General features: G+C 39.1%; 1 long non-coding RNA gene across 1 annotated transcript in view; it reads left to right on the forward strand.

The window, feature by feature from the left end:
• Nucleotides 1-876: 876 nt before the first annotated feature.
• LOC134729870 (uncharacterized) overlaps nucleotides 877-26,359 on the forward strand; it is a 32,561-nt gene continuing 7,078 nt past the window's right edge. The window contains exons 1-2 of the long non-coding RNA XR_010111372.1: nucleotides 877-1,346; nucleotides 5,438-5,600. This is a non-coding gene — a long non-coding RNA (uncharacterized LOC134729870). The remainder of the gene's footprint in view (nucleotides 1,347-5,437; nucleotides 5,601-26,359) is intronic.

A 26,359-nucleotide genomic window follows, 5' to 3' on the forward strand; every position in this document is an offset into this window, starting at 1 on the left:
AAGACCCTGTCTCCATCTCTCTTTCTCTCTGTCTCTCTCTCACACACAGACACAGACACACAAAGAGAAAGATATTCATTAACAATCTCAATGTTGTAATTGCTTTATAATGATATCTTAATCTTGAAATGAATTACTCAGACTTACATAAAATTGCCATATCTAGCTGTGGTAAGGATCCACTGTTCATTTAGTATGGAGCCAGCACAGAAATGAGAGAAAGACAGTTGCAGGAAACTATCCAAGGAAATTCACCAATTTTTGCCTCCCAGCAGTTGGGAAAGAGGGGGACATGGCCAGGGCGTAACCCATACTCTGCAGAAGGAATAAACCTGTGGAACAGAGTGAGATTAGTGTTACTAGTCTCCTATTTCTAAAATCTAATTTTAGGTTTTTAGGAATATGCTTGGAAATTCAGTATCTTCAATTCTGAGAAAATATTTGGAAATGTACATTATTCATCCAACAATTTTAGATAAACTACAGAGGTTATCTCCATATTTTCCCTTCAAATAATACAGTACATATGTTATATATCTTATTATTTATATCCAAGATATAATACTATTATCCAACAGTGTGTATCTATGTGTACATACCTCAAGTGGAAATAAGAAAACATTTCTAAGAAGTAAGACTATCTTTAAAATACTGTTCTCTGAATAGAATTGTGTTCATAAAACATAGTTCATAAATCTTGTTTGGCAAAAATAAGATATTCTGTTCATATTTAGACATCTCTGCTGATTCATATAATAACATACATTTTGGTTTTGCAAAGGTCTGAGAACATAACCTCTTATCTTACAAACTCTGGTTTTAGGCTTCAACAAGAGTCTTCGTACCAAGTATATTAACTCAAACATACGACTAGACTAAAGGTGCCTGTGGTTTCATGAGAAATAACACCTGTCTTGAAGAGCCAGTAAGCCTGTAAACTCTCTTTCCAGATCACAGCTAGTTGACACTCATCCAGGGAAACATTGCGTTCTGAATGCCTAAGAGGTTGTTGTACAGGCTTGGGTCCAGATTGAGATCCAGGCATCAGGAGAGGGTGTTTTATTAAAAGTGTGGCTGGAGCAGCATGCAAGGATGAAAAAGATTGAGAAAGAATGGACTCTTCAGTAAATGTTGAGGAAGATATTTTCTGAAGAGGATTAGCAGAAAAGGCTATGGAAAGAAGAATAGGAGAGGAGACCAGAGGAGAAAAAACTGAGCAAGATGGGAAAATGCAGAATGAAGGGAATGTACAAGAAGAAAAGACTTAAGAAGAACACAGTGTACATGGAGATGGAAAAGAACAAGAAAGAAGAAAGAAAAAGGAGGAAGAAAGAGAGACAAGAAAGGTAGCTGGGACTTCAGGGCTTTCTTTTATCTTGATAATTTTTAATTTCCTTCCATAGTGCTGGTAAACAACTCTTCCAGGAAGCCAAATGCTTTTAAGCTGGCTTGGTTGGAGAGAATTGATTTTATCCTGGCTTTCTGTGGCAGTTATCTCAGTTAACAAAGCTATTAAATACTGATCTGGGAAAGAAACTGTTTTTACTGGCAAAAAGGTTACACGTTTAGACAAGGAGACAAAATGACTCATTAATAGTGTTTCTCCATTCAGCTCAATTTCAGGAGGAGAAAATGATGCAATTATATTAGCCTTATAATGGGTTCTGGGTCTTAGTATTTTTGTTTCAGGCTAGATCCAGGTTCTCACTTTGCCACCTTTAAAATCCACAAGGGATTCAATAATATCAGCTTCAGACTGGATCCAGTCTGTGTCTGCTTGGGTTACAGGCAGTATCCAAGATATGAGTGTTCTTCCTTTAAGCAAGATCCGTGGTTTGACTACTGCAGGTAGAACCTTGGGCCAGAATCTTAGAACCAAAGTTTCAGACTGAATAAAATTGTGAATTATATCAATGTCAGGCTGGATCGAGGAACTGAGTATTTGAGATTTTGAATAAGCCTATGAGCTGCCTTTATGCACCTGAATGTAAAACAAAGATCTGACTATATCAGTTTCCTGCTTGTTCCAGGGTCTCACTGCTTGGGTTTCAGGGTGGGTCCATGTTTGATATGTAGCAGCTCTTTGCTGAGTCCAGGGACAAAATATACCAACTTCAGTCTGGGGCCAGGGAGAAAGTGGCTGACTTTCAGGATGAATTCAGGATTTAACTGTATCACATTGAGGCTGTAAGCAAGATGTGACTGTATCAATTTCAGTCATGTTACAGGGTTTTATTCCTTGGCTTACAGTCCAAATTTGGAATACTTCAGTTTCAGGTTGGTTCCAGTATCTCATTGAATTTATTTGAGTCTGGAACCAGTATCTTATCACTCTATTGGTTTCATGGTGGGTCCAGGGATGAATTCCAGAGTAAGTCCATGGTCTGATTGCAGCAGGTGCATGCTAAATCCAAGAGTAATTTATGCTAATTTGATTGTGGGTCCAGGAGTGTGACGCTTGAGATTCAAGTTGGGTCCAGGGTCAAACTGCATCGTTTTGGGGACAAACATATCAACATAGCTGTCTCAGGCCAGGTCCTACTTGCTTGAGATTCAGGCTCAGTCCATTGTTTTATTTTATCAGTTTCAGAATGGGTCCAGTGTCTGACAGTATTGGTTTCAGCATAGGTCCAAGGTTGGATAACATCACCTTCAGACTGGGTCCAGGGTCTGACTGCATTCTTTTCAGATTGGTTCCATGGGTGGATTACGGCTGCATCCAGGTAGTAACTGTTTGAGAGTAAGGTTGAGTACCATTTCTTCTTACATAATTTTGGGTCTGAAGCCAAGCACTCAGAATATTAATATCAGGCATGGTCAAGCATTTTGCTGCCTGTATTTCAGTCTGATACAGTAGCGTATCAGACAAGGACAGGGTCCAGAGTCTGACTGCTTGAAATTCAGCATGAGTCAAAGGTCTGATTGTATTAGTTCTAGCTTGAGTCCAAGGGTGGATTGTGCCTGCTTCAGTCTGGATCCATATTTTGCTATTACGGCTTCAGAAATTGTTGTGGATCTTATTGTACCTACTTCAGATGGTGTATATGGGAAGAAGGCATCCCTTTTGGATTGGATCCATGTTATTAAAGTTGTAGTTCTCTGTTTGGCCCAGGATGCTATTTTACCAGGTCCAAAGGGAGTAAATGTGCTCAGTGTTTGAAATTCTGGTGAACCCAAGGTTTTATTTTTTCTGTTCCAGTTTTAAACAAAGTTCTATAACTAGAGCTTCAGGTTGGGACCATGGTTTTGCTGCTGGAGGCCCAGGCACTATCCAGGATATAAGTGTTCCAAATTCAGGCAAAGTCCATTCACTGATACATTCAATTTCATGATGTGTCCATAAAATAGACTCTTGATTTTTATCTTGGATCAAAGGTTGTGTTTACTACTGGAGACTCAGACTGGGATCACGGAGTGATTGATTCAGACACAGGTAGTTTCCAGGTTTTTCCTGCTGTAGGGATATGCTAGGTCCATGGTAACACTGAGGAAACTACAGCCCATGCCTCTGGGTTTTCTGCTGAATATTCCTCGTAGTTCCATAATATAAGTATATCAGATACAGTCTGTGTCCAGATAATTCCTACTGGAGACTGGGCCTGCAGCCACAGTATAATTTTGTCAGAAACTGGCTGTGTGGAGGTAATGACTGCAGAAGATTCAGCCTGGGTCCAAAGTGCAACTATATCAGATACAGGATGTGTCCAGGGATTTGTTGCTAGAAAAAAAGGTTTGGTCCATGGTGTGACTGTGGAAACTATTGCTTCTATCCACGAATTGACTGCTAGAGATACAGGCTGGGTCCACAATGATAATGTATTAGACATAGGCAATATACAGGGATTTACTGCTGAAGATTCAAATTGGATCAATCCTATGTATGTGTCAGATACAGGCAGTATCCATGCAATTAATGCTGCGGATTCAGATTGGGACCATAATCTGGTTGTATTAGATGAAGGCTGTGCCCAGGCCTTTACTGTTGCAGATACAGCCTGTGCCCAAATTGTAGCTGTATGAAAAACAGGCTCTGTCCAGGGATTTATTGCTGGAAATTCAGCCTGGGTCCAGGGTATATCTATGGAAGCTATAGCCTCTGTCCAGGTATTTAATGATAGACATTTAGTTTCAGTACAAGCTTTCAGTGTACCATGTAAACTTTGTGAAAAGAAGATTAATGATAGAGTTGCAGGCTGTATACAGTATGAGTGTATCAGCAACAGGCTTTGACCAAGCATTTACTGCTAAAGATTGAGTCTGGGTCCATGGTATGACTATATCAGTCTCGGCCTATAGCAGAGGACTTGGGGCTGGAGATTCAGGATCTGTCCAGCTATTTACAACTGGAGACTTAGACTCCATCATGGAATTTACAGCTTGAAATTCAGCCTCGTTCCAAGTGTTTACTGATGGATATTTCATTTGGGTCTATAGTTTGCCTGCATCAGGTAGAGATTGTAACCAGAAAGTGATTGCTGGAGGTTTGGTCTGTGTCCGTATTATGACTGTATCAGATAAAGCCTCTCTCCTGGGAATCATTACTAGAGATACAGCCATGTACTGCAGTGTGACTATACCAGTTTCAGCCACTGTTAATGGATTTATTCCTGGCAACAGATCCTGGGTCTATGATGTGACTATTTTAGTTTTAGACTATCTCTGTTGTTTTACTGCTACACAAACATTCTTAGCCAATGGTGTCACTCTATCAAATAGAGTGTATGTGCAGGGATTGTTGATTTTAGAATGGGCCTGGGTCCACAGTATGACAATTTCTGTTTCAAGATTTGTGGAGGGATTTACTCCTACAGATTCAGCTTGGTTTGGTGGTATAACTGTAGCTGGTATGGGCTGTGTCCAATCATTTACTTTTTGTGGGAAAGAGAGTTTCAGGAATGCCAGATGAATTGGTCTCCCCTGTGTGAGACACCCATGGGGAGCCATGTGTGGCATCTGAGGAGAAAAGTGTCCTTACTGCCTTCATGTCTTTATGCCCCGAGAGCATAAGAGCTCAGCGGCATGCCACACGTTGCTTGGGGAAATAACACTCCCTTGAAGCAGTGGAGTAAAATCAAACATCTTGGCTTCTCCTGAAATCTGCTCCCACCCATTTTAGTCCCGATGAATTGAAGGTCTTAAGCAGTTTAGACACACGCTTTTGCTAGGGAAATTCAGATACTGCCACTGCTATACATCTTATTGAACGACTCACGAGTTCTCCTTCACTGATTAATCCTTTTCCTCATCCCTTCTTCCCGCTCCCGCCTGCCCTAAGAACAAAGAGCTTGTAAACCAATAAATTGGGTGGAGGCTGAGAGCTCCAGGCTATGAGTAAGAGTCTGACACTCTGGTCCCTTGGACTAGCCTTTTGAACTGTTATTCTGTCTCTTTCTAATTCTTTATCTCCGCCGGACTCGGGGTACCTGCCGGACTCGAGGTAACCGCCAGCTGGTGTGGGGCTGGTTTCCCCAACATCTGGTGGCCAACGCGGGGCTCCCCATAATCCCTACAAATAATCCAGTGAAGGAACGCCAGAGCGTGCAAAGTGGAGGACGACTGACAAAGGACACCTGAATATGTTTTCACTTCAAGCTCTACAGGTAAGTAGGGCGCTCGGAGAATTCCAGGGTAACCTAGGGAAAATATGAGTCAGGCTGAGAGTAAGTTTGTTAATTAAGCCTGGTGCAGCAGTTATTGTGCCACGGAGGGGTAATTGTGAATACCCAAAATCTTACATCTTTGTTCCATCTCGTAGAAAAGTATTCTTCTTGGTTCCTGGAATATGGAAACATGGATGTAAAAGATTGGGACAAGGTAGGATCAGACTTAATCACAACAAGAGGGCCCTTCTCCACTTGGTCTGTGTGGTCAGCAATTTAAACAGCACTGCAGCCTTTCCACACTGAGGAGGAGGAGGAGAAGTTTCAGGATGACGTAGAAAAGTTTAATAATCAGGAGTCTGCTAATCAGCAAAGTGAACTGTCACAGTCTAGTTTTAAAAAGGGGGAGAAATGGGAAGTTATATATCCTAACCTCCAAAAACTTATGAAAGAAACAGTGCTACCTACTGCGCCTTTAGGGGAAGGTCCGGAATGGCCACTCCAACTTTAGTCTTAGGTATTTTTGGAACAGGAGCCTGCGACGCGGCTTGCAGCTCCCATTATCGCACTCCCTTCCAGTAACTGTGGCAATGGGAAGCTTCAGGCTTGCCCAACAGCCAAGTAAGGGGAGGGAATGATCCAGGCTTACCTGCCTGTTAATTATGGCGGAGGAATACTGCGAGCTAGTCCAAATACAAATTATGGCGCAGGGACAATACAGGCGTCCATTCACCAGGCACAAGAAATGGGGAATTCGGATGCTTGGCAGTTTCTGGTAATTATTTCTCCAGCTGAGGAGCCCAGAGAACATGCTCAAGCATGCTGGGAGCCATTTCCTCTTAAAATATTAAAAGTCTTTAAAGCAAGCAATTGGACAATATGGGCCAAATTATCCTTATATTCATTCCTCGTTACAATCTGTGGCTTATAACTGGCGTTTAATACCTATAGATTGGGAGTCATTAGCCTGATCCACCCTGTCCCCCTCTGAATTTCTCCAATTTAAAACCTGGTGGACAGATTAAGCAACAAATCAGGCATGCAGAAATGCTCAAACCCAACCTCTGTTAATATCACATCTGATCAATTGCTTGGAATCGGACAGGCATGGGGTACTCTAAATCAACAGATAGTAATGGGTGATGAGGCTGCTTATCAGCTCAGAACGATGTGCCTGAGTCTGGGAAAAAAATCACAACCCTGGTACTACTTATCCTTCTTTTAACTCAGTTTAACAGGGTCCAAGGGAGACTTATCCAGATTTTATCGCCCATTTGCAAGACATGGCTCAAAAGGGTATTTAGGATTCTCATGCCAGGAAAGGGATCATTCAGCTGCTTGCTTATGAAAATGCTAATACAGAATGTCAGGCAGCAATTAGACCTATTAAGGGAAAGGCAGATCTAAATGAGGAAAAATCTTTAAGTGAATACATTAAAGCCTACCATGGCATTGTGGGGCACTTACATAAGGCCAGCCTCCTAGCTCAGGCAATGGATGAACTAAAGGTAACAAAAAGCACACGAGTGTTCCCTGGATCTTGCTATAACTGTGGGCAGACAGGACATACAAAAAGAGAGTGTACAAAGAGTCAAAAAAGGCAAAACTCAGGAGGAAAAAGCAGGGTACCAGGAACCTGTCCCATATGTAAAAAAGTAAACACTGAGCTAATCAATGTCTTTCAAAGTTTGATAACAGCAGACAGCCCTTGCTGGGAAATGGAGAGAGGGGCCAGCCCCTGGCCCCGATTCAAAATGGGGCATTCCCAATTCAGGATGGGATGTCCCCGACTCCAAATGGAGTCTTCCCGGCCCAGTCTATCCCTGTACAAATGTACAGCAATTATCTCCCTCCACAGCTAGAAGCGGGGCAGTAGTTTTATTCTGTACTGAACCTGTATCCCTCCTTCCTGGGGAGCCTCCTAGGAAGGTCCCAATGGGAGTTTACAGCCCATTGCCAAATGGCACAGTGGGACTTATACTGGGAAGATCCACCTTAAACATAAAGGGAATTCAAGTACATACTGGAGTAGTGGACTCTGATTGCCAGGGAGAAATTCAAATTGTTTTCTCCTCCACTGTTCCCTGCAGTGCTAATCCAGGTGACAGAATACCTCAACTGTTACTTTTACCATATGTTAAGTTAGGAGAAAGCTCAGAAAAAAGAACAGGAGGATTTGGAAGCACAAATTCAGCAAGCAAGGCTGTCTATTGGGTAAATCGAGTGTCTGACAATAGACTTATTTTTATGGTTTATTCAAGGAAAATAATTTGAGGGTCTGGTCAACACAGGAGCAGATGTGTCGATGATAGCTCTTTAACAACAGCCAAAAAAACTGGCCTAAACAAAAGGCCCCAGTGGGTCTTGTTAGGCTCGAGGATTTGCTTGCATCTCACCAGGAGAGAATCAGCTTCCTGTCTGGGTACCCACAAGACATCTTAAGCTGTGCCATGAGCCAGAGTCCAAGGAAGAGAAAAAGACCTTGGAATGTTCCTGCACCCACAGTTGATCAGATGGCTCAGATGAACATCTCTGTTGGGCACATGGAAACAAGTGAAACTAGCCACGTCAACTCCACCAACCTGGGGCCAGATTAAGAGACTAGCTCACATTGCAGAAGAGAACCTGGGGTCTCAGAACAAGCCGCTGACCACCAGTAATCTAATGGTAGCTATGACGGTGGTAATCTCCTTGGTGGTGAGTCTCCCTGCAAAGGGGCAGATCAAAATTACACTTATTGGGCCTACATTCCACTCTCACCACTGATTAGGCCTGTTAACATGGTTAGTTGACCCAGTGGAGGTTTATGTTAATGATAGTGTCTGGATGCCTGGACCAGCAGATAACCAAGGTCCTACTCATCCAGAAGAGGAAGGAATGTTAATGAGTGTTTCCATTGGTTATTGCTTTACTCTCATCTGTCTGGGGCTGGCAGCAGGATGTTTAAATTCTGATAAACGAAGCTGGATGGCTTATGTTCCTGCACATAATTCATCAAAAGCCTCTATTCATGTATTTAGTGGAAGGACATTCCAATGTTTGGACCCTATTAAATACCTTGAGCATGGCTATGTTATGACGCATCACCAGATTAATAAATTTAAACCTAATAAGAAGTCCTGCCCTGCGTAGGCAGGCCACTCAATAGTCTGAAAACTAGAGGTTCTAACCTGGGAAGCTTGTATTGCAAGTAGCAGTGCTGTACTGCAAAATAATTCCTATGGAATCATCATTGATTGGGCCCCTATGGGACACTTTGCAGTAAATTGTACTGGACAGCATGACGATTGTAGAGAGACTCCTTTTGCAAATGACTACCCAGATAATGCACCAAAATTATACAGAAGAATTGAAACAAATTACACTATTAAGTGGGAGGAGAATGGTATGGCTCCTCCAAGCCCAAAAATGATTGATCCAATTCTAAGTCCAGAGAATCCAGAATTGTGGAAATTAATGATGGCTCAAATCCCAATTCAGATTTGGAAAGGAGAATATAAAACAGAGAACCATAGTAAAAAACTTCGATTTGTTGTAGCCATGACCTCTAACTAGACAGTGCATTTGCAGCGTTGTGTTAAACCTCCTTTTATATTGGCAGTGGGAAAAATTAATATCCTACCTGACTCTCAAACCATACCATGCTTCAACTGTCATCTTTTTACCTGCATTAATTCTACCTTTAATAAAGATAATAGCATTTTACTGGTTAAGTCTTGAGAAGGAGTTTGGATACCTGTTTCCCTCAATAGACCTTCGGAGGCCTCTCCCTCCATACATAGTATCACTGAAGTGCTAAACAGAATACTTAATAGATCAAAGAGGTTCATATTTACTTTAATAGCTGTGATCATGGGCCTTATATCTGTCACAGCTACTGCTGCTGCTGCTGCTGGTGTTGCTTTGCACTCTTCTATTCAAACTGTGGGCTTTGTGGATAGTTGGCAGAAAAATTATTCTAAGCTTTGGCATTCCCAAAGCCAAATAGATCAAAAATTGGCAAATCAAATTAATGATCTCCATCAAACAGTAGTTTGGATGGGAGATCAGATTCTATGGAGCATAGAATTCAAATGCAATGTGATTGGAATATTTCTGATCTTCGTATTACTCCTAGCTCTTATAATGCCACTGAACACCATTAGGAGATGATTAGACATAACCTACCTGGAAAAGAAGACAATTTAACACTAGATATTGCTAAATTGAAAAAAACAACTTTTCGAGACACCTCAGGCTCACCTAAGCCTGTTGTCTGGAGCTGATATTCTTGCTGGAGCCACTGATGGCCTTTCTAAGAGTAATCCTTTAAAGTGGATGAACACCATAGGTAGATCAACAATTGCAAATTTTATTTTGGTTTGTGTCTGTTTATGCTGTTTGTTTTTAGTCTATAGATGCAGAGGGTGCCTTGGGAGAGAAGCCAGAGAGCATGAATGATAGCAATGGCAGTTCTAATAAAAAAATAATAATAGAGACAAAGAAGGAAGACACATGAGAAAGAGAGTTTCTGGAATGCCAGATAAGTTGGTCTCTCCTGTGTAAGACACCCATGGAGAGACGTGGGCAGCCTCTAAGGAGAAAAGTCTCCTTATTGCCTTCATGTCTTTATGCCCTGAGAGCATAAGAGCTCAGCAGAATGCCACAGGTTGCTCGGGGAAATAACACTCCCTTGAAGAAGTGGAGTATAATCAAACATCTTGGCTTCTCCTGAAATCCACTCCCACCCATTTCAGTCTCAATAAGTTAAAGATCTTAAGTCGTTTAGACACATGCCTTTGCTCAAGGAAATTCACAGAAACTGCCACTGCTATACATTTTATTGAATGACTCACAAGTTCTCCTTCACGGATTAAACCTTTTCCTCATTCCCTTCCTCCCCCTCCCATCTGCCCTAAGAACAAGGAGCTTGTAAACTAATAAATTAGGTGGAGGCCGAGAGCTCCATGCCATTTGCAAGTGTCCGATGCTCTGGTCCCCTGAACCCACCTTTTAAACTCTTATTCTGTCTCTTTCTAATTCCTTTGTCTCCGTTGGACTAATTCCTTTGTCTCCACTGGATTCGGGGTACCTGCCAGGCAGTGTGGGGCTGGTTTCCTCAAAACTTTTGGAGATTCAGCCTCAGTCCACCACGTGAACATATTGGTTTCATATTGTTTCCAGAGATTTATGGCAGGTGATTTGACTTAGTTCCATCATTTGATTGTATAAGCTCTTGCCTGTGTCAAATGTTTTTCTGCTGAAGACTCAGCCTGGGTCCAGGGTATGAGTGTATCAGATACAGATTGGATCCAAGGCTTTACTGTTAAAAACTGTAAACTTTACTTCAAACTGAGTTCATGGTGTGTGTGTATCAGCTACAGATTCTGTCCAGTACACTACTGCTGAAGATTCAGCCTTACGCCATGGAGTGTCTGTGTCATATATAGGCTGTGTCCAAAGATTTCCTGCTGCAGATTCAGACTGTGCATAGTGTGATAGTAGCAGCCCATGGCAGTATCCATGGATATCCCGCTATTTATTCAGCCCGGTTCCATAGTGTGATGGTATTGGCTATGGACATTGTCCAGGTATTTACTGATGGACATTCAACCTGGGTCCAAGGTACGATTATGGAAGGTATAGGCTGTGTCCATGGAATTACTGCTGGAGATACAGCCTGGGCCCATGGTGTGACTTTGGAAGTTGCAGCCTCTGTGCACAGATTTACCATTGGAGACTCAGCTTGTGTCCACAGGATAATGCTATCAGATTCAGGGTGTGTACAGAGATTTACTGCTGAAGATTCATCTGGGGCCCATGGTTTGATTGTATAAGACACATACTGTGTCCATGGTTTTATTGCTGGAGACTCATCCTGAATCTATTGTATAGTACTATCACCTACAGACTTTGTCCAGGGATTTATTGTGGGAAATTCAGGCTTGGTCCACAGCTTGTCTACATCAGCTATTTGTTGTGTCCAAGAATATCGTGCTGGAGAACCATTCAGGATCCCCTGTGTGACTGTATAAGTTTCAGACTATGTCCAGGCATTTCCTACTATAAATTCAGCCTGATTCCATGGTAGGACCATATCAGCTGTAACATCTCTCCAGGGATTCATTGCTGCTGTTTTACCCGGAATCAATGATTGAGTCCAAGATACTGGTGGGTGTTCAGCGTGGGTCCATGGTTGGAATATATCTTGTTCCCAGGGAATTACTCCTAGAGTTTCAGCCAGAATCCATGTTGTGAGTATATCAGTTTCAGACTGTGTCCAAGGATGTAATAATAGTGATTCAGCCTGGATACACATTGTGACCATATCAGATATAGGAGAGTGTATCCATGAATTCATCACTAGTGATTCAGCTTGGGTCCCTAGTGTGATTATATCAGTTTCCAACTGTTTCCAGGAATGTATTGCTGGAAAGTCAACCTGGTTTCACAACATTATTGTTTCAGTATCAAAACGTATCCAGTTTTTTACTGCTGGCAGATAAGCCATGGTCCACAATGAGACTGGATTAAATTCAGATGGGAGCCAAGTATTTCCTTCTAGATATTCAGGCTGTAATTTTGTCCAAGGACTTACTGGTGTCATTTCACCAAGGGTCAATGGTATGACAGTTTCAGCTATAGTTTTTGCCCAGGGGTTCATTGCTGGAAATCTATCCTGGATCCATTGTGGGACTGTCTTAGCTATAGGCTCTGTCAAAGGCAATAAGGCTGGAAATTCTTCTTGGTTCCAAAATTTGACTTCATCACATACAGAATGTGTCCAGAGATTCACTGCTGGAGATTTGGCAATAGTCCACAGTATGATTGGATCAGTTTTCCTCAACAGATGGGTGGATGTTAATCCTTGAAATTCAGCCTTTGTCCATACTGTGACTGTATCTGATAACATATTTGTCCAAGAGTTTACTGTTGGAGTTTCAGTCTGGGTCCACAGTGGCACTGTGGAAGTTTCAGATTATGTCAGGGATTTAATTCTCAAGACTTTCCCTGAATGCATGGTGTTAATATAGTAGCTTCATTTTGTACCCAGGAATTGATTACATCAAAGTCTTTCTGAATCGAGTGTCTCAAAGTGTCATCTTCAACTTGGGTCCAGGATCTAACTTTATCACTTTCAACCTCACCCCAGAGTCTAAATGCATAATCTCATGATGTATCCAGTCTCTTAACTTATCAGTCACAGATCGGTTCCAAAACCTCACTGTTGCAGTTTCAGACTGTATCTAATGATGATCTGTCAGAGTTACTGGTTCTCTCCACTGTGTGACTGTCTCTGCTTGAGACTGAAACAAAAGTTCGATATCAGCTTCAGTGTGATTCTAGGGTCTGCATTTATCATCTTCAGGTTGGGGCCCAGGTACCACTGTTTCCATTCCAGTTTGGGCCCAGTACCTAACTGGATCTCTTTCTGATTGGGTCCAATGTTCTTTTTTCCATTCTTCAGTCTGGGTTCTGGGTCTCAATATTTTAAATTTATGCTGAATCCAGGGTCTCATTCTTTCAATTTCAGTTTGTAACCATGGATTAATTGCACCAGCTTTCAGGCAAGTCAAGAGTCTTCCTGACTGAGTTTCTGCCTAGGCCCACATTTGGACTATGGCTGTTTCAGGCTGACTCCAGGGTCTGATCATGTCAACTTTAGAGTGAAGTAAGGGCTCAATTATGTTCATAATAGGATGCATGTCTGCATCAGGGGTTTGAGTATAATAGCCTAATGTTTATTCAAGTTACTAAATCTATCCATTTGATTTGAGGGCCTGATCATACTGGTTTTATTTTGCATCCAAGACCTAATAGTGTCACCTTTTGACTTAGCACATGAATATGGAGTATGCAGTATAGAAGAAATCCAGAACCAAGTTGACTTAGGTTCCGCAAGAGTCCAGTATCCATCTGTCTTTTCTATAGTTTCTTGGGATCCAAATACATTCAAGAGTAGCTGACACCATGGTTCAAAAATATGGGTTACTGTAGGATATGGAAATCCATCTTCACTGAGGGATGAATGAGCCCATAGTTCAATTTTAGTAACTATGAAAGGTACTGGTGGAATCTAGTTGTAAGTTGATGGTTTAGCACCAGGCTTAACTCTATGAGCTACATGATATGTTTGGTGTCTAATACTCTCTTCACTGGATTGAATCTGTTCCTGTTTTATAAGACACAAATTGTTTCCAAGTTGCAACTTCAGGAGTAATTTCTAGCCAAGGTCTAGCTACAATTTGTCCATGAGACAGAACATTAACAGATTGAACTTGAGACTGACCAGTATCAATCTCAGAAGGAACTTGAGATCCACCTAGGCCCCTTGAAAAGAGAAACCAGGATCCACCACTACTAACTAATGGTAGAGTATGAAGCCTAATTTTACTAGCTAATGTATTAATCCAGGATCTTGCTGAATCAGTCACAGCTTGATATTTATAATTTGTTGTCTTTTTCTGAGGAAGATTCCAGGGTATAGGTATAATAGCTGTTTGGGAGTTCTGGGGTCCAGAAAAAAAGAAATATTGAGAAGTGTCAGTTTCTGGGGTACTCCAGCATTCAGCTGTATCAGGATGATCCCACGGTTTGGCAACAGGAGAAATCCAGGATCATACCATTGGGAATTTGCTAGCTGAGGAGAGGTGACCACTTTGAAAGTGTAATAGTCTTTTGGCATGAAAAAAGTCTCTATTATTTGAACCAAAAACATTGAATAAGTATGCTGGTGCTTTCTGTTCACTGGGGAAGTGCTTAATCTTCTCCATGTTTGTACTGAGAATCCATGGAAGACCAAAGTGTCAGAGCCTATGTTACAGCTAAGTGTGTTTTGTGGACTATTTTCTACTCCAGGAGGAAAATTGCAGGGTAGGGAACAAATACGACCCAGTGGTTTCTGGGATGTCTTGATAGGCCATCTAATCCAAGATATGTATAACCTGTCCTGATGACAAGAACAGGGTCATAAACAGGCTTCTGAGGTATCACTGACCAGGCCTACCAGTTCCCAGTGACAGCCAAAGAGGGAAAGAACAGGACTATTTTGCTGTACCTGAATGGGTGGAAACAAAGATAACCATATATATTAGAAATACATATAGACATATAGTATACATGTATTAAAATATATAATGTATAAATTACATATATATGCAATACATATATGTTAATTATAAATTACACAGACACATATATTGTGTATGTTTAGGGATACTTATATTTATAAATTAGTTATATAGCTTATATGGTTTATACATATATTAAATTATAAGTGTAAATTATACTTTTCTTTTTTTTTTTTTTTTTTTTTTTTTTTGAGACGGAGTCTCGCTCTGTCGCCCAGGCTGGAGTGCAGTGGCGCGATCTCGGCTCACTGCAAGCTCCGCCTCCTGGGTTCACGCCATTCTCCTGCCTCAGCCTCCCGAGTAGCTGGGACTACAGGCGCCCGCTACCGCGCCCGGCTAATTTTTTGTATTTTTAGTAGAGACGGGGTTTCACCGTGTTAGCCAGGATGGTCTCGATCTCCTGACCTCGTGATCCGCCCGCCTCGGCCTCCCAAAGTGCTGGGATTACAGGCGTGAGCCACCGCGCCCGGCCTATACTTTTCTATTACATGTAAATTTCATATTACTTGATGGACAGTATTAAATATTACATGGTACATACTTCAAGAGTTCCACATAACACTTAGGCACAAATAATTCTAACTATGTTTAAAAGAGTAAAATAAAATACCAGAAGCAAATTAGTGGAAAGTTCTCAACAATAAAAAATCACCTACATACGCAACATGATTATCTGAATATTACTTATGTTCTTTGTCGTGTAATTTTAGGCAAAGCACAATTTATACAGTCATATGAAATGAGTGTTTGTATCACCTCCTCTGCCATTATGTTTGTTGAAGCCATCATCATTTGTTTGGCCTCTCTGCTTGATTCTGATGCCCACTTGTAGCTAACATTTTGTTCTCCCTATAGCCGCAATTACCCTCAGAGGAAAAGCACTTATTCTAAAATTGACTACATAATTTGAAGTAAAACACTCCTCAGCAAATGCAAAAGAATAGAAATCATTAAAAAAAAAAAAAAAAAAAAAAAACAGTTTCTCAGGCCACAGTGCAATCAAATTAGAACTCAATATTTAAAAACTCACTCAAAACTGCACAATTACATGGAAACTGAACAACTTGCTCCTGAATGACTACTGGGTAAATAATGAAGTGAAGGCAGAAATAAATATGTTCTTTGAAACCAATGTGAAAAAAGACAAGTTACCAGACTCTCTGGGAAACATTTAAAGCAGTGTTTCAAGGGAAATTTACAGCACTTAATGTCCACAACAGAAAGTAGGAGATAACTAAAATCAGCACACTAACATCAAAATTAAAAGAACAAGAGAACACAAACAAGAGCAAGCGAATTAAAAAGCTAGCAGAAGATAAGAAATAACTAAAATCAGAGCAGAACTGAAGGAGATAGAGACATGAAAAACCCTTCAAAACATCAATGAATCCAGGAGCTGGTTTTTTGAAAAGATCAACAAATACATAGACCACTAGCCAGACTAATAAAGAAGAAAAGAGAGAAAAATCAGAAGAATCAAAAAGACACAATAAAAAGTGATAAAGGGGAGATCACCACTGATTCCACAGAAATGCAAATTACCATCAGAGAATACTATAAATACCTCCATGCAAAGAAACTAGAAAATCTAGATGAAATGGATAAATTCCTGGATGCACACACTCTCCCAAGTCTAAACCAGGAAGAAGTCATATCCCTGAATAGACCAATAACAAGTTCTGAAATTGAGGCAGTAATTAATAGCCTACCAATGAAAAAGAAAAAAAAGTCCAGGACTAGACAGATTCACGGATGAATTCTACCAGAGGTACAAAGAGGAACTGATACCATTCATTCTGAAAACATGCCAAACTATAGAAAAAGAGGAAATCCTCCGTAACTCCTTTTATGAGGCCAGCATCATTCTGATAACCAAATCTGGCAGAGAAACAGCAAAAAAAGAAAATTTCAGGCCAATTTCCCTGATGAATATTGATGCAAAAATCCTCAATGAAATAAAGGCTAATAGAATCCAGCAGCACATCAAAAAGTGTATTCACCATGATCAAGTTGGGTTCATACCTGGGATGCAGGCTGATTCAACATAAGCAAATCAATAAACATAATCCGTCACATAAACAGAACCAATGAAAAAACCACATGATTATCTCAATATATCCAGAAAAGCCCTTCCACAAAATTCAACACCCCTTCATGGTAAAAACTCTTAATAAACTATGTATTGATGGAACATATTTCAAAATAATAAAAGCTACTTATGACAGACCTACAGCCAATATCATACTGAATGGCAGAACCTGGAAGCTTTCCCTTTGAAAACCTGCAGAAGACAAAAATGCCCCCTCTCTCACCCCTCCTATTCACCACAGTATCGGAAGTTCTGACCAGGGCAATTAGGAAAGACAAAGAAATAAAGGGTATTCAAATAGGAAAAGAGGAAGTCTTGTAGTCTGTTTTTGCAGACTACAAGATTGTATATTTAGAAAACCCCACTGTCTGAGCTCAAAATTTCCTTAAGCTGATAAGCAACTTCAGCAAAGTCTCAAGATACAAAATCAATGTGCAAAAATCACAAGCATTCCTATACATCAGCAGCAGACAGAGAGTCAAATCATGTGTGAATTCACACTGTTGCTACAAGGAGAATAAAATACCTAGGGATACAACTTACAAGAGATGTGAAGGACCTCTTCAAGGAGAACTACAAACCACTGCTCAAGGAAATAAGAGAGGACACAAATAAATGGAAAAACATTTCATGCTCATTATAGGAAGAATCAATATCATGAAAATGGCCATACTGCCCAAAGTAATTTATAGATTCAATGCTATTCCCATCAAGCTACCATTGAATTTCTTCACAGAATTGTTCAAAAGTATTTTAAACTTCATATGGAGCCAAAAAGAGCCCGCATAGCCAAGACAATCCTAAGCAAAAAGAACAATGCTGGAGGCATCAAGCTACCTGAATTCAAATTATAATACAAGGCTACGGTAACCAAAATAGCATGGTACTGGTATCAAAACAGAGATATAGACCAGTGAGACAGAACAGAAGCCTCAGAAGTAACACCACACTGGTACAACCATATGATCCTTGAAAAACCTGACAAAAACAAGCAATGGGCAAAGGATTCCCTGTTTAATAAATGTTGTTGGGAAAACTGGCTAGCCATATGCACAAAACTGAAACTACACCCTTTCCTTACACCTTATACAAAAATAAGCTCAAGATGGATTAAAGACTTAAATGTAAGACCTAAAACCAAAAAAGGCCTAGAAGATAAACCTAGGCAATACCATTTAGGACATAGGCATGAGCAAACACCTCATGTCTAAAGCACCAAAAGCAATGGCAACAAAAGCAAAATTGACAAATGGAATCTAAGTAAACTAAAGAGCTTCTGACAGCAAAGGAAATTATCATTAGAGTGAACAGGCAACCTATAGAATAGGAGAAAATTTTTGCACTCTATCCATCTGACAAAGGACCAATATCCACAATCTACAAAGAACTTAAGCAAATTTACAATAAAAAAAACCAACCCATCATAAAGTGGGTGAAGGGTATGAACAGACACTTCTCAAAAGAAGACATTTATGCAGCTGACAAAAATATGAAAAAAAGCTCATCATCAATGGTCATTAGAGAAATGCAAATCAAAACCATAATGAGATACCATCTCAGGCCAGTTAGAATGGTGATCATTAAAAAGTCAGGAAACAACACATGCTGGAGAGGATGTGGAGAAAAAGAATGCTTTTACACTGTTGATGGGAGTGTAAATTAGTTCGACCATTGTGGAGTACAGACAGGTTATTCCTCAAGGATCTAAAACTAGAAATACCATCTGACCCAGCATTCCCATTATGGGTTGTATATCCAAAGGATTGTCAATCATTCTACTATAAAGACACATTCACACTTATGTTTATTGAGGCATTGTTCACAATAGCAAAGACTTGGAACCAACCCAAATGTCCATCAGTGATAGCGTGGATAAAGAAAATGTGGCACATATACACAATGGAATAGTAAGCAGCCATAAAAAAGTATGAGTTCATATCCTTTGCAGGGACATGGGTAAAGCTGGAAAGCATCATTCTCAGCAAACTAACACAAGAACAGAAAGCCAAACACTGCATGTTCTCTCTTATAAGCTGGAGTTAAAAAATGAGAACACATGGACACAGGAAAGGCAACATCACACACTGGGCCTTTAGTGGGCTGGAGGGCTAGGGGAGGGATAGCATTAGGAGAAATACCTAATGTATATGATGGGTTGATGGGTGCAGCAAACCACCATGGCACGTGTATACCTATGTAACAAAACTGCACATCTGCACATGTACCCCTGAACTTAAAGTATATAAAAAAGGAAATACATATAGACATATAGTATATCTGTATTAAAATATATAATGCATACATTTCATCTATATGCAATACATATATGTTAGTTATGACATATACAGATACATATATTATGTATGTTTAGGAATACTTAGATTTATAAGTTAGTTATATAGCTTATATGGTTTATATATATTAAATTATAAGATATTAACTTAAAAGTATAAATTATACATTTCTATCACATGTAAATTTCATATTACTTGATTGACAGTAATAAATTTTACATGGTACATACTACATGAGTTCCATGTAACATTTAGGTATAAATAATTGTAACACTGGTTTAAAAAGTGAAATCAAATACCAGAGGGAATTTAGAAGAAAGTTCAAAACAATAAAAAATCACCTACATACTCAACATCATTATCTGCATATTACTTATGCCCTCAGCCAAGTAACTTTACGCAAAGCACAACTTATACAGTCACATGAAACGACTGCATGTATCACCTCCTCTGCCATTACATTTGTTGAAGCATCATCATTTGTTTAGTTTCTCTGCTTGAATCTGATACTCACTTGCAGCTTACAGTTTGTTCTCCAAGTAGTCAGAATTATACTCAGAATAAACAAAAGGATTTGTCTTTGATCTCACTTAAGTGTTTTCCTTTGTTCATCTTGCCACATGTTGGGAGTATGACTACTTGCTTAATTCTAGTCTCCGAATTATTTCAATGGTTATTTTGTCTGCCTGGAATTCTCTTCCTCCAAATGTCTGCCTAGATTACTTCCCCAAGGGTTTAGCCTTTGCTCAAGTAAGGCATTTTAAAGGCATGTGACTCCAAAAACACTTTTTCCAACATCTTTGCATCACCTAATTAACTATGAACTATAGTTGATGTAAAAAATGTTTGTAAAATGTGCTTAGGTTAAATGTGCCAGTGTTATTGATAGTACCCTTAATACTTTTAGTCTTTGCACGGAAAAGCAATAAAACTAGAACAAGCCAGGAAACCACCTTTTCAAAGTTGTGGTAGGCGGAGACCACCACCTTCTTCAAAAAACAGGATACCTGCAGGAAGTCTGAGATCTGGAAGACGAAGTAGTGGAGGAACAAGAGGGTGGCTTCTCTCATAGGAAGGACACTTCGGTAATGTTTTAAAATATAAAAATGGAACCACAGGACTGAAAGAAAGTAAGTTTGACGATATCAAATTTTCTCAATTTTATCTATTTCCTTTATGAACAGAAAATTAACTTACAGATACAATTATTTCTAAGTACTAAAGGTGTATTATCAGAATGATTGAACTAATATCTAAAATTCATTTTAAAGTTGTAATAACTTTGCACTGAAATAACAAAAATTTGAAACTGAGTTGTGTTTATGAATGCTGATTGCCTGCACTCAACAAGTTTTCTGCAGAACTCATTTATATTCATTATACTTTAGAGTTTTCAACTTTGGGGCCCAGAACTTCATATCAGTTGTAACATCAAAATAGGATGGAATATTTAAAATTTTCCAACAGGAAAAAAGTAACTCAGTATTTAAGATTGATTTTGCAATATTTGTTTTTTTGTGTATACATGTGCTAACATCTATGCAAATCTATTGCGTTGTAATTTTGATAGAGAGTTTGTACATTGGTCTGCCATAAAGCATTTTCAATTTAAGAAACGTAGAACTTTAATTTCTGAAAACAGTCAGTGACTCTGGAAAGGTCTAATAACCACGGCTTCACAGATATATATGTATCTTTCTTTGCTGAAGGATGAGTCACTGAAAATGATATTTATGAGTGATTTACACCATAGAAATGAGGGGTCGATTTTTACGTAAAAAAGAAAAACTAACCATATATTTGTAAACAAAACAAAACAAAACAAAATGATTGGATGGGCTGGGTGAGATGGCTCATGCCTGTCATCTCAGAACTTGGGAAGTATGGGATGGGGGGACCACAAGGTCAGGAGTTCCAGACAAACATGGTGAAACCCTGTCTCTCCTAAAGGTATAAAAAATTAGCCTGGCATGGTAGCTTGCACCTGTAATCCCAGCTACTTGGCTGAGGCAGGAGAATCACTGGAATCTGGGAGGTGGAAGCTGCAGTGAGGTGAGATCACATGATTGCACTGTAGCCTGGGGTAATAGGGCAAGAGTCCATCTCAATAACAAATAAATAAATAAATAAATAAATATATCAGTTAACTTGTATTGTCTATTAACCAACCTTCAAAAATCTATCATTTATTTTTGGGTTTTAATAACCAGATGTGTAATTAACTGGAGATGTTCTTTTGAAGCTGAAATTGCAGTGTTTGCTCCATTTTAAGATGCATAGTTTCATGATTATTTTGTCTCCATTGATCTTGAGGGTGAGGTTCAATAATATTCTGTCATGTAAGAGAATGTGTGTATTCTAACCTGTAACGCCACCTGGCAATTGGCATATGTCTATATTTTTTGTAGATATATGAAAAATATTTTTATATTATGTAATATGCAATTCTTAAAGATTATTAAAATTTAACAGTCTAATCTGAAAATTAGTGTTTTATAAGGGAATTGTAAGAATTCTATATTCTGTTAACAAATTTTAGAGGTAAGGTATTTTCCTGACGTGTCACTTTTTGATATTGTAAATATTTGAGTTTCTTTGAATAGAATTTAGTTTATCTTTATCATATGCTTTGAAAATTTTTCTTCATAACAGAATGATATAAAGTCATTTATCATTTTTCTTTTAATATTTTTATGTATAGTATACTTAGATATTTTACTGATCAATATCTGCTCCTTGTTCACTCCCTACTTTTCCCACATCTCTCTCATAGAAAATATTATGATTCTTGAGTTTCTTTCTAGATTTTCTAAATGGAGTTTTCTTGCTTGAATTGTACTAATTTCATATAAAAATGTTAATTTTATTAGTTTAGACAAATGTGAATTTGTAAGATTATAATATGTAGAAAATCTTTATAAAAAACTAAAACTTAGCCATTTAAGAAACAGTGATGTTAGTTAACTAAGGAGTTTGTTTGAGGCCGGGCGCAGTGGCTCACGCCTGTAATCCCAGCACTTTGGGAGGCCGAGGAGGGCAGATCACGAGGTCAGGAGATCGAGACCATCCTGGCTAACACAGTGAAACCCTGTCTCTACTAAAAACACACACACGCACAAAAATAGCCAGGTGTGGTGGCGGGCACCTGTAGTCCCAGCCACTCAGGAGGCAGAGGCAGGAGAATGGCATGAACCGGGAGGCTGAGCTTGCAGTGAGCCAAGATCGTGCCACTGCACCCCAGCCTGGGTGAAAGAGCAAGACCCCACCTCAAAAAAAAGAAAAAGAAAAAAAAGAGTTTCTTTGAAATGCAGATGATGGTGGATACACTCTTGATCTCAACATGAGTTATTCTAGGGGACTCACTCCAGTTAAAAGTGGTCCCTCTTCAAGAAGTGGAGGGCCTCCTCCTAAAAATCTGCTCCTTCTGCTGTGGCAAGAAGCAATAGTTGGATGGGAGGCCAAGGTAAATGCTACCTGATAGAAAGACCATAGTTTTTGTAGGACTAAAAATGAGCCATTTTACCTGGATGCTTAACTTTAAGTTTATCAAACAAAATAGAAGTGACATACACATTGGCTTAATTGGTGATCGATCACTTTGAGTATAGTTTCTCTCTCACTAGGTACGTTTCAGGTTTATGGTGAAGAAATACTCCAGCTTCTCATTGCAGATCAAGGAATTGATTAGAGTGAGGCCAACGTTTCTTTTAATCCTGTGTTTGCTAGAGGATTCCCCTTTATTTTTCTAAAAGCTCCTAGCAGTATTCTTTGATGGTAGGCTTCTTCATCTAATGAATTCTTCCATTTCCTAGGTGCCATGGTAATGGTCCCCTGATGTTCCAATCTGAAAATTGCTTGTTCAGCTTCTTTGTTGGGTTGGAGTCTTGTTCTTACCAGGTCAGAGTGCGTTGGTGAGATGATGGCTCACTACAGCCTCAAATTCCTGGGCTCAAGCAATTCTCCTGTTTCAGCCTCCTGAGATGCTGCAACTACCGGCATGCACCACTACACCTAGCTAAACATTTTTCCTATTTTTTTGTGGAGAGAGGATCTCACTACATTTTCAAAACTGACATTAAAGCCTGGGGCTTGAGCAGTCCAGCTGCCTCAGCCTTCTACACTGGCTCACAGCGTCAGCCACTGAGCTGGGCCATCCAGCTTCTGAGACCTCAATAAGCTTATGTGCAAGGCATTCTTCCTGCTTATATGAAGATTCAAAAGAACTACAAGAGCATTTAGCAGAAAAGGAGTCACTGGGCTTAAATATAATTTAAAAATAAATTCAAGGCTTGAAAGGTAGACATGAAGGAGTTCAATATTCTTAAGTGAGCATCGCAGAAGGACGGTGTTGTGAAATATAAGGGGATGTAAATCAATAATTAAGATTGTACCGGGAGGTTTAAACATTAACAGAAGATCCTTAGTGTAAAATTTGAAATTATTTGAGGAGAGTACTCAGAACTAAGCAACACGAGGTGAGCAGTAGGATTTAATAGAAGCAGTATTTTTCAGAAGGATAATTTTAAGATCGCAGACTAAACAGAAGAAAGCAAGACAATAAATAAAAGTTCTTAGCAAAGAAGTTTAAGCAGAACAAATTAAAATTCTTACTTAGTCCTCCATCCTAATATGGAGGAAATTGAAAACCGACATTTTCAATTTTACATTTCATATGTAGACTGTCAGTGAAGCTAGGTATTTATTGACTTCAGGACACAAAAGCCAACATATTTCATTGGAAAATTCGCTCGTGAACATATCATACGTGAAAGACTGACATTTAAGGAATAGCTAGTGAAGAGGATATTAAAGAAGAACCTTCTCTATTTTGAAATAGCAACAATGTTGTAATGACCCCTTTAACGTTACTGGTTATTGAAATAAAAGTAAATGTTGGCCATCATTAGAAAATCTTCACTAATACATTTTAATTTGTCAACATTAGACAGCCACTTAGAGATAGAGCCACTTAGAGTCAATATAGAGCCAGCCACTTAGAGATAAAGGAGAACTTTTATGTAAAAATTTAGCATGTAGTCATTCAAAGGTAGCAGTATTTGTGTGTGTGAGATGAATTTAACAACATGGGAAAATTTACCTTCTTCAGCTGAGAAAGGACAATTTATGTAAACTTTAAAATCAGTGAAAAGTTTGATGGTTTTACATGTTTTCCCTCTGTCATTAGTAGTCATCAGTCATTCATATGAAGAGGAAAATAATAACTAAGTTGTTATTAACATTGCAAATGAACTTTACCTGAGAATTAGTGTTAGCCTTCAGCTTCATTAGAAGAACTGGCCTTGCGGGAGCCATGGGATTATCCAAAGCCATAAGAAATATTCACAGTGTCATGATTGGCTAGTAATTTAGGAAACAAAGAATGGAGTCATAGAAGCAATAATTTTAAAAAGTTGTTTGAGAGAAGAGAAAATAGTGTTTCAGATCTGGTGTTCTTTACATAATGTTCCATCACATGAGTGTTAAATATCCCATATCACGTGGAAGAGAGAATTATGGAGGTCCTCCATGCAGAGTGACAATCGCTTCCTGGATAAATGACCATATGTCACCAAGAGATGATGGTTATGCAATTAAGGAGAGTTAAAGGAAAAATGAAATTAAATAGTTGATTTTTTTTGTTGTGCTGATGAAATTCACATAACAAAAGTACACATTATAAGGTAAAGAGTTAAGTGGTGTTTAATACATTCTGTGTCATGCAACAACTACCTCCATCGAGTTCCGAAACATTTTCATGATTCCAAGCTAAAACTCCAACTACCAGTTAAGCAGTTCCTTCCATTTTCTCCCTTCCCTCAGCTGCTAGCAAACACCAGTCAGTGTTCCACCTCTGAATTTATCTGTTGTGGGTACTTAATGTTAATGGGCTCAAACACTACATGACTTTTTGCATCTGTCTCTTTTCCCTTTGCATGATGTTTCGAAGGTTCATTTACATTGCAGCACTTCACTCCTTCCACAAACTGTTAACCCATTATTTTATTTGGGGTGTTTCCACCACAGTGTTTCTATGCACCAATATTTGTTTGAGTACACTTATTCGATTCTGGGTATGTATATAAGTGGAATTGCTTGGTTCTATGATAATTATGTTTGTTTTCTTGAGGAACCACCACATTTCTCCATAGAAGTTGCATCATTTTCCATTCCAACAAGTATTGTATCAGGGTTCCAGTTTATCTACATCCCCTCAAACACTTGGTATTTCCTGCTTTTACTGCCATTCCAGTGTGTGTGTGTGTGTGTGTGTGTGTGTGTGTGTGTGTGTGTGTGTGTGTGTAGTATGGTAACTCGTTGTGGATTCGAAATACATTTTCTGAATCACTGATTATGAGTATCTGTTCCATGTGCTTTCTGGGCATTTGCCTATTTTATTGGAGAAATAGCTATTTAGATGTTTGGCAATTTAATTGTGTTTAAGTTGTTATTTAGATATATTTTTGGATACTAGAATTTAAAAATTTAAAATTTGTTGCTTAAACTCATGCACACAGACATCATCCAAGTTCCTGAGAAGCTAGGGATTATGCTCCACCACCTAGAGGCTATGCATACTGTGATTATGGTCATTCTAGTCAGGATGAACATTCCTCTACAGGATATAAGTACTATAATGTTATCTGGATTTATTAAATTGATTTCTTAAATTGTTCTTTCTGCCATTAAGAACACTTTTTTATTATTTTTTTTTTCAATTTAGTGATCGTGGTGGCTACTCTGAGGCCTGTGGTAGAGATCTTTCTCAATGAGTAAGTGGAAGTTCTTACAGAGATGCATTTCAGAGATATGGTAATGGTCCAGGATGGATTTGTAAATTATAGAATTACATTTAATAGATCAGATCATTATTTACACGAAATTCTAAGGAAAATTATAAAGAACAAATATAACGTGCTTCAATAATGAGTATTCTTAACAGTATAAAATATAGGGAACGATATGAAAGTGAGAACTTCAGTTCATGTTCAGAAAATGTGACTCAACATTTACCTTAGAATTAAACTTGTCAAGCTTCAAAATACTACTCTTACACTTATTTTAAATAAAACCTTCTACTATTTCAGGCTTAATTATTATCCTGTCAACAAAGGCAGAGGAAAGCAGATATTTCCAAATAGTACTTTAATTAGTTCATGCTTTAGTGATAGCAGTAAAAATGTTTAAATGTAGCCCAACATATTATTTTATCAACTCTGCTGGGACCTCTCATGGTGCACCACCTGCACAAGGACCTGGGATGTCTTA

Source organism: Pan paniscus, chromosome Y (genome assembly GCF_029289425.2).
Source record: "Pan paniscus chromosome Y, NHGRI_mPanPan1-v2.0_pri, whole genome shotgun sequence".
Taxonomy (NCBI): Eukaryota; Metazoa; Chordata; class Mammalia; order Primates; family Hominidae; genus Pan; species Pan paniscus.